A 10,107-nucleotide genomic window follows, 5' to 3' on the forward strand; every position below is an offset into this window, starting at 1 on the left:
AAATTTGTCAGCCTAATTTAACATTTGCAGATCAAGTAGGGAGGGAAAACTACATGTGCATGATTATTACACATGCTTAGGAAACTGGAAAGATGATTAAGTTTACAGTATGTGGTTTTTCTTTCTTATGAACACGTCTTCGGAGGTTTAATCTCTGTGATTCTCTTAAATGGATTAAGTCATCTTGTTAAATAATGTTCACATAGTTCCTAGGCCACTACTTTTTCAAAGATGTATGTCTATTTTGTTTCTCCCTACCTCTTATCCCTTTGTTTCTTTGCGATGAATCACGGGTGGTTCTGGAGTTGCAGAAATTGGAAGAACTGCTCTCGTATTTATTGCGTAATGATCTGAAATGTTTTTACTTGGTGTCCAGGTCATCTTTATCATTGAGTGATACTGGAGCTACAAACAAGGTTGAACATAGGGGGTTTCATTTTTGGCCTAGATTCTCTTTGTAGAAAAATGTAATCTGTTTTAAGACCCAGTGGAGTCCTGTATATAATGGTTTCTTATCTTAATTGGCATCAGTGGTCGTAGCCAGAACTGCTTCCTTGGTGTGACATCAAGACAGACGAAGCTGGCTCCTCTCCTGGAACCAGGATGAGATGATTCTGTTCTGGCAGATGCAGTCACGCTCACGAATCTTAGTGGATCTCCTTTGTGGTGTGGTCAGTGGGGGATTGAGAACAATAGAGATTCAGGTCTGGATCATACAAGCGCAGTATGTACTCTTGGTTTAGCTGTAGCTCTGGAATGCAGACTATTTGTATATTACATTGGTATAGGGCATCTTCAGTATTTTTTTAACGAGTTATTCTATCTCTAGTTTCTGCAGGCTTTCCTTTTAGTCTGATTTTGTTAATGCAGGATTAGTCTGTGAGCCATTTCACCTAAGGTGGTTAAATGCATAGTGTTACAGAGGATAAAAATTTGTGTTTTATCCTAAATGCACCATTAAGTTTTTGCTTTCTTCTCCCCATACTTTTATGACACAAGATGGTGGTGAGTCAAAGGATCTGGAGGTAAGAGTGCCTAATCCTGGTTCTGTCTCCAGGTAGTTGTGTGAACTGGAAGTCATCAAGGTGGCTACGTTGCACGATTGTAGGGACACCATTTCCATCATCTCCAATAGAAACGGCACCCCTGGGGTTTTGTCTCCATAGAACATGGTGTGAATGGTGTCTTCTAGAGTTAAAACACAGTAGAGGCACTACCAGAAATAGTATCTTTCTCTCTCTGTACCAGTTTTCTCACATACAGGAGAAGTGTGGTAGATTAAATGAACTCAGATACTCCAGACCTTGGAAGATGAATTAATCATGTGTTAGTCAACTCCTTCTCCCTGGATGGGCCCTGTTTACAGGAGACTAGTAAATTTATCTTAAGAGCAGTGTTTAATTTCAGGAGAAGTTCATCTGTTACAGTGTTTGACTCCATGTGTAGACTGCCTGCCTGCAAGACTTCTTGGCATGTATTTCAGGTGTCGGAATGAGTCTGTTGTTGGAATTTGAAAGACATTTATGTAAGGACCACATTGACTATTTTGACAAGTGACAGCTTCAGTGACACTAGTTATTCATATTGCAAAGAGCAGATATGCTGGCCCAAGGTTTGGAATAAATGACATCCAAATCTTTTCAGTTTCTATGCAAAACATGTTGATCAAAATAGTACAATCCATAAAGAATGTGTTTTGTACCATTGGCGTGTAAATACATCTTTACAATTTTAGTGTTTAAATAAAATACCCAAGGTAGTATGTAAATGGTTGACATGGTTTTGTAATGTTGAAAGACCCTTCAACCCCTCCAGCCCTTCCACCTGAGAGGTGGTGGTAACCATTGTTAATGGTTTGATATTTATATTTGTGGAACTTTCCCTTACCTGTGTATTTGAGAATTTTTGAGCATTCAAAACTTCCTAAACTTAAAGGCTGTAAAACACTTTAAAGAATTATTAGTACAAGAAATTAGCATAGGAAAGGAGAAATAAAATTGTAGGTAAGGATTATACCTTAAATCTGAGATCCTGTTGTGAGGTAGATACATACTTAATAGCTTTCCTTCAAAACCTTTTTTTATTCTTTATTATCCAAGCAACTGGAATATCCTGGTTTCTTTAATCCAGAAGCAGTCACCCAGCAAGGGGGACTGCTGATTTAATCTGACGACCTAGAGTCCCTCCTGTGTTCAGACATGGTCTGGATAGACTGTTAAGTTGCCCGCTGAACAGAACTTTTATTTTTTGTTTTGTTTTCAGTCTTACTGTAAATGATATACAGTACAACTGAGAAACATCTGCATGCAAGTTTTCCACCTAGAAGCCTTAGAAAAATATGTGCTTTGTTGGCAGAAAGTCCAAGGAAAATTCTTTAGTTCAGGGGAAAAAATAAAGCCATTACACTCAGCCGTATTAGTGCTGCAGGGCTGAGCTGGTCTTTGAATTACTGTGGTCTCCTGAGAGGGTGCATTGTATGGTCTGGTGTTTGGGTTTCTTTTCGTCTGGTTGCTGTTTGTACATTGCTGTATGAAAAAGACCATGTCTTAGGTGCAACCAAAAGATCGATCCTTCTTTTTTTGGACGGATAACTTGAATAAGACATCTTTTGCTTATTATTAATGGCTATTGATTTTGCTCTTCTGAGGAATGTAGGTAAGTTACCTTGATGTAAATGATTTGGGGCATTGAAGCAAAAACTCCAGAGTTTGATTAAGTCTCAGATGTGATACTTTTTTTTTTTAATACGATGCTTTTTAAATTTTATATATGTTTCATCTCCCATCTCATCCTAGACTTTTCATTTAGTATAGGGAATGAGAAGTAAAATTGTAGGTAAGGATTATAACTTAAACCTGAGATCCTATTGTGGTGTGCATGCATACTTTTCATATTGAAATTACTCCAGGATAAGTTCTAGAATGTATAAAAACACAAAGATGATGAACAAATGGGAGTATGCTTATCTACTTTTTGGAGAGAAAGAGACGCGGTGTCATGTTCTGAGCTCACGAGTTCACGTTGTCAAATACAAAAACTCTCATTAAGCAACATGTAAAATTTTTATATATTGTTACAGCTGGTCACAGGCTTTTTATGGTTACATCTGTAACAGCTTGGAGCGTGGTAAGAAATTATTCCATATATCCTTTAGTTTACGAAGTCATCTCAAGTATTTAGATCCTTGGTTTTTTGGTTTTGGTTTTGAGTGAGAAGCAGTAAGTGACCGAGTCAGAATAGGAGGAGGGGTGGAAGAAAACTAGAACTAGTTGAATATTTATGATTGAAAACGCTGAGCATGTTTAATCTGGCGATTTGGCTTTCACGCTATCTTAGCAACTAGATAGGAGGAGTGGGGGAATGTAACTTTGTTGCTCATGCTGTTTAATGATATGTTTAAAGAATACAGGATGTCCTGAAACATAGTTATTTGTAAAAGGAAAACAGTCAAATGTTTTACTTAGTAAAATGACTGACTAAGCGTTTCAGGTATGCCTCTCTGCATTTGTGAATGTGTGAACTCTTCTGCATGCTGGTTGTGAGGTTTTGGGAAATTCTTAAGCCAGAAATCAGAAGAAATTAGAAGAAAATCCAGAAATCAGAATTCTTGAACCTCAGCAGTTCAGTTGATGGGCTTGCTGTTGAGTCTTCTAGCAGGCTTCAGGAGCTTTTCTTCAGTGGGATGTCCAGGTCTGGGTCAAGTCCAGCCAGGGCCTTACTCTGGCCTCCCTCCCCACCTGAGCCCCCCAAAGGCTTGTGATCGTATCTAAGACTGACTTGACTAGAAAGTGTTAATGGAATAAGTCAGTTATGCCAATTGTCATTAAAATGCAACTATAAGCTTAAGAAAATATTATTTGCCCATGAAGTTTAACCAGAATATCAGTTAGTTGTCTATTCATTATTAGGTACAGATACTTTCCTTTGGACGATTCTTTTATTTTACCTTCTGGTGTTTTCTGTCGGTTTTGAGTACTGTGGTATGCCATCTGGCCCTCACCACTCTGTTACCTACTGTGATGGTCTTATAACTGGGCTTTTTTGGAGGTGGGGTGGGGTCTTCTTTCTTCTTTAAGGACATTTGGGAATGTTTGATTATTCCTATAAAAAATATTCTAGTTAATAAAATGTAGGGTCTAAAAGAAAATTTGAATACAAACCTCAAGTGGTTTTGGGGGTAGGTGGGGAGAGAGGGGGAGTGATGTATTTTTGTTTTCATCGTTTTACCATGGCATAAGCAGAGTTCTCTGGTAGCATTCCTTGTTCAGTAGTATTTTTACTTAAAAACAAGATCCTAAGTTTGCATGTTTTAGAAAGAAGCGAATTAGTCTTCATTTGGGGATTAAACTAAATAGTATCTGTCTCTATGACTTAATAAATTATTCATTGTAACCTAGACCTCATACTTGTTCTTTGAACCTTTCCTTTCTTTGTTGCTTGGAATGGGTAGAAAATGTTTTAGTGCACCCAGAATTAGTATCCTAAATCCATGTATTTGTTTGTTGAAAGAAAAAAGAATATTATCAAACTCATATTTTACACTAAAAGCTTAAGTCCTTTTTGTACTGACCTAGTTTGTGATTATTCATGCAGCTTTTTTATGCTGTTTGCTGTAGCTTCCTTCTTAAAATATTAATGTAAGTAAAATATCTCTTAAAATAATGTTTTATTTAACAGGCACGGTACGGCACTTACTGCGTGCCAAGCTCTCCTGCTTGGTGCATTGAGGTGAGCCCTTAAAGCTGGGCTGGCTTTTTGCCTTCTTTCCGTCTTCGTGCCACCGTGTTAGTTCAGATCCATCCCAAGTATTTCTTGCCATTGGCCTTTCCTCCCTGGGACAAACCCAAGTGTCAGTGGCTGCTTTAACAGCCTTGGCAGGCTCGCATGGTTCCCAGAATAGAATCCAAACTCGGAGCTTCCCTGATGGCTGCCCCATGTCCCACCCGTGGCCACTTTGAGCTTCCTGCTGTTTCCAGCCATTCCGGTGAACTCTTCACACTCCACAGCCAACCTCGTGGTTCGGTCTCACCGCCCCCACAAGGCTCCTACTCCAGCCAGTCGTAGCCCCAGAACCTAACTGTGCCAGCACGCCGTAGATATCAGCTACATGCTTCAGGTAGAATCCCTAGTTGTATTCATTTTGTAATGATACCAGTCCACAATTTTTGATGGAATGTAAATTTTAGTCTCCCCTGAGTCTAGCAAGGTAATTCCAGAATAGATCTGAGTTTAAGGCACCCTGGTGTCAAGAACACCTCTACTAACATATAGATGTAATCTTGAAGGTCTGAGTACAAACCTGTTCTCTTTGTAAAAAACATGCTCAGCTGAGGAAGGCGTTGGTTTTGTGGTAAGTGTGGCAGAAATGTTTGCCACTCAACCCTCCTTCCCCCCCCACACCTTTTCATGTTTATAGAATTTGGAGTTGGGTACATGGACACATTGGTGTCCATTTCCCAGCCTACCTTGTAGGCAGGTGTGGCCGTGTGACTAAGCTGTGGCCGCTGGGTCGTACAGAATTAGCTTCTGCACTTGTTGGCCCTTGACCCTTCTGCGCTGCTCATGGAAACACAGAGTGCTGTTTGGGGCCGTAAGTTGGGGTCATGCACAGCAGAGGAACGAGAAAAGTGGAGCTGGGTCCCTGACAGCTGGGTCCCCAAATCCTGGACACCCAGTGCAAATCTTTTGCATGAGAAGGAAACGTTTATCTTGTCTTTCGTCACTTATTTGAGGTTTTCTGTCTCCCCTGGCTAGGCTTGGAATCCCAGATACTGCAGTATGCTTTATGGCTTTGGATAGGGAGTGTCTAGACAGGAACTGCCTTAGAACCATGTGCCGTGTACTGAATGTTGACATAATTAATCTGTAATGGAAATAAATCCTTCTGTTACTACCTTAAGGCTTTGCACAAATATTTCCAGTTCTCCTACTCCTGGGCAGATGGTAAGATCACACCTCCCAGCTTTCCTCGGGTTGAGTGTTGTCCTGTGGCCTGCTTTGGTGAAAGGTAAGCAGCCAGGCAGAAACTGTAAGACTGAGTGGACGCTTTGCTGTGTCCTTTCCCAGAGTCCAGTGATGGTGGAAGTTTTTGTTGAGATGAATCCTCAGCCTGGATCCCTGATTGACCATTGATATGAGCAGAGTCCCCTGGCCATTTATTTGTATTAAGCCACAAAAATTTGGGATTGTGTAGCAAAACTGAGCCTATCCTTTGCACCTCTAGTATTTAAGGTTCCAAACTAGCATCATATTTATAATAAAAAGGTAAACTTCTTTCCATTGTTTCTGATGCTGCTAAGCCTGGGACCTGTTAGTTGCTACCTACAAAGGCTTATCCCAAGGTTAGCATACTTTTGGATTCATACCAAGATCTTCACCTCAAATAATTTTTTTTTCCACTGCTAATCATCCTTGAAATGAGGAACTGTTTTAACTTTTGCTGTTTTTACAAGTAGGGAGAGAAACATCAGGAGGGAATCTAATCTTCCTTGCCCTGCCTGCACAATGGGTGTATGGGGTGGGTGAGGACAGGATGGAGACCCCCTCATCATCTGAGCAACAGAGAGCATGAAATGACTTTATTTGATGGCTGGGTGAAGAGTAATTACTGTGTCCACTTTGTCCATTAGAGAGAGGAGGAAAGATTATTCATCTAGAAGCTGTGGCTCTCTCAAGGGATGTGTGTTTCTGACATTCAGGGTCCCCTGTCCAATACTGGCTGTATTTCCCATCATTCTGGGGGAAATAGTACCATTCGGCAATAGTTACAGTCCACTGTGGGTTAAAATGTCATCTATAGGCTTTCTGGGAACCTAACAATTGTTTATGTGTGTTTTTTTAATAATGGAAACTGTTCTGAATTGCAAACAACCCATCCATAAAAGGACTTGAACAATGCACCGATTTTCTATGAAGGGAGTTGTACTAGTTTGTAACAATGCACCACAAACTGGGCGGCTTAAAGGAGCGAATTGATTCTCACAATTGTGAAGGCTGGAAGTCCAAACTCGGGGTCGGCAGGGCGGCGCTCCCTCTGACACCTCTCAGGGACAGTGCTGCCTTGATTCTTCCAAGCTCTTGGTAGCCTCTTGTGCTCATGGGCTTGTCAGCATCTCTGAATGTCTTCTACGTGTGTGCATGTGTTTTGACATGGTGTCTTTTTCTAATATATATTTCTTCTCTTATAAGGAATGACTTTATATCTGTGAAGACCCTGTTTCCAAATAAAGTCCCATTCATAAGTCTGGGAGGTTAGGTCTTCAAAATATCTTTCTGGGAGACATAATTGAACCTGTCACAGGAGTTTAAAATTGTTTTAAGTCAGCCGTGCTTCCCAGAGAGGAGGAATATACTCTCCTAAATCATATGATTTTAAAAAGTAGACTGACAATAACAAGATCAATTTAAAATTAGGCAAAGGACCTGAAAAGACATTTCTCTAAAGAAGGGATACAAATAGCTATTAGATAGATGGAGATTGTATTAAACACATGCTCAACGTCAGCACACATTAGGCAAACGCAGATCAAAACCCCAGCAAGATCTCATTAGAATGGCTATTGCATATTTAAAAAAATCCCGAAAAGTAGGTGTTGGTGAATATGTAAATAAATCGAAACTGTGCATTGCTGGTGGGAATGTAAAATGGTACGGGTGATGTGGACACTAATTTTATGGTTTGTCGAAAAATTAATCATAGAATTACCATGTGATCCAGCAATTCCACTTCTGGTATATACCTAAAGGAATTGTAAGCAGGGTCTCAAAGAAGAGATACCTGCATGCCCATGCTCATAGCATCATTATTCACAGTAGCTAAAGGGTGGAAGCAACCCAAGTGTCTATGGAAGAATGAATGGATCAACAAAATGTGGCGTACGTGTGCAATGAAATGTTATTCAGCCTTACAAAGGGAGGGCATTTTGGCACAGTACAACACAGAGGAGCCTTGAGGACATCACGCTACGTGCAATAAGCCCATCATGAAAGGACAGCATCTTGTGTGATTCCTCTTAAGAGGTACCCAGGGTAGTCAAGTTCACAGAGACAAAAAGTACAGTGGTGATTACTGGGGGTGGGTGTGAGGAAAAGAGGGAATTACTCTTCAACGAGGACAGAGGTTCAGTTGGGGAGGATGAAAAAATCTTGGAGGTGAATGATGGTGATTATTGTACAGCATCGTGGATATACTTAATGCAGCTTAATATAGCTGTACAATTAAAAATGATAAATCTTATGCATAATCGCAGTGAAAGCAGACTTTGTGAAAGTCATAGACTGACTTAAAGAACTTAAAGAAAAATAAAACAATGATATTCACTGAAGGGCCCAATAAGTAACACCCCCCTCTTCTTGTTAGTGGTTCTGGACCAGTGAGGAAATAGGAGAGAGTAAGGGACTGGCCTTTGAACTATAGAGTCCCCTCCATGAAAGGCTATTTGGGAGGCCATCGCTTAGTGTGAGACACAAAGGGGCTTCCTAACGGCACCCCAGGCTGCTCCAGGTGGGAGGCCCCTGCGCTCCGTGCTTTGTGTGATGGCCTCACCCCCCAGGCAGATGGTCACGTCCCCCCTGCTTGCTCTTCCCGTTTTTAGTCAGGTGTGTCACTGTATTTCTTCTGGGAAGGGCGAAAGTAAGGGGATGGATGGAAACCAAGAAGGACGCACTGACTGAGCTCCCACATGAAGGGAAACATTGGGCCTGGGCAGCGTCCACCCCCGACGTCTGCCCTGGTTTTCCGCACACATCGTGCTGACAGTGCAGCTGGTGGCCCACCAGTGTCTTGCTCGCGCCCTCCAGGGGCTGCTCCCCAGTGAAACCGCTGGCCCTTCAGGTCCTTTTCTATCACCTCTGATAGGCAGCTAAGATTTTGAAGATGCTGATAGGGTCAGTAATCGCGTCAACTCCAGGCCGCTGTGCTCAGGGCTTAAATGTACATTCTTTCCAATCTCAAATGATAGGCAGCCATGTTGTCCCATGTAGCTTTTTAGAGGTGTGCGGTGAGATTCAGTGGTGAAGATAAGATGCCAGTGACGTAGCGCTGCCTAAGTTTGAACGTAAACTTCTACCACTGTCACATTCCTAGGGGAAAAGTAGTTGCAGGATTGCCTAACCTTGCAAGTTAAAGTTCAAATGTGGTAAAATCCAAAGGAGTTGAAGTCCAAAATCAAAATTGTTTGGGTTTTCTACATTCGTAAATGAAAAGAATAGCATATTTAGTGCTTTTTGAGATCACACCCCATGCATATGAGTCTAAAATGCAAATAACTGTACTTCCTGATCTAAACATTTGGCTTGAACACATTTGATACCCAAGGATTAAAACAACTAGTTTCATAAAAGCTTTTATTAAGTTGCCAGCCAAAAAATGATTAGTGATTTCTTCACTAACTAAAAAGCTAAAGTGGAAAATGACTAATTTATACTTTCCACTGGTATAAAAATCCCTTATTGTAGGATTCAGAATGTCTTTGAGCGTGTGTGCGCACGCGGTTGCACACACTCCCACGGGTGCTGCTGAGATGAACATTGCAGCCTTTTCTCTTTCCCCCAGTAAAGGCTGATTTCAGGATGCATGACCAGAAGCACACAGAGCCCTGTTAGTGAAGATACTGATCGCCCACTTCCAGCATTCCCATCCTCCTGCCTGTATTCAGGTCACTGAAGTTTGAATACAGAGAAGAGATTGCAAAACAGAAAAATGAGATCTACTATTTAATTCACAAATGTGTCGGTTAGAGAAGGTCATTTTTTTAAAACGGGTATTTTATTTAAAACAGGGCTGTGACTTCTGACTGGCATTAAACACTAGGATTAGAAAGTCAAGTCATACAGATACACTTTCACTTAAATTATCTGCAACTTGAACATTTGGACTGTTCTGAAGCTGTCCTGTTTGAACAAAAGCATAATAAAATTTTAGTTATTTGAAAACTTTGAATTGGAAAGCTTTCATGGCTTTTTGAATGATTTTTTTCAAGTGTATAATTTAAATGGTTTTCAGTATGCAGTGTTGTGCAACCATCACTATAACCTTTAGAACATTTTCATCACCCTCAAAAGAAATACCATCCCAATTAGCAGTCACTCCTCATTCCTTTCACTCCT

The 10,107-nt window shown here is 40.8% G+C and overlaps 1 protein-coding gene across 7 annotated transcripts in view; it reads left to right on the plus strand.

Moving 5' to 3' along the window:
* Positions 1–10,107, plus strand: part of MTUS1 (microtubule associated scaffold protein 1) — a 137,306-nt gene that overhangs the window by 24,770 nt on the left and 102,429 nt on the right. The window lies entirely within an intron of this gene.

The sequence above is a fragment of the Manis pentadactyla genome, chromosome 7 (genome assembly GCF_030020395.1).
Source record: "Manis pentadactyla isolate mManPen7 chromosome 7, mManPen7.hap1, whole genome shotgun sequence".
NCBI lineage: Eukaryota > Metazoa > Chordata > Mammalia > Pholidota > Manidae > Manis > Manis pentadactyla.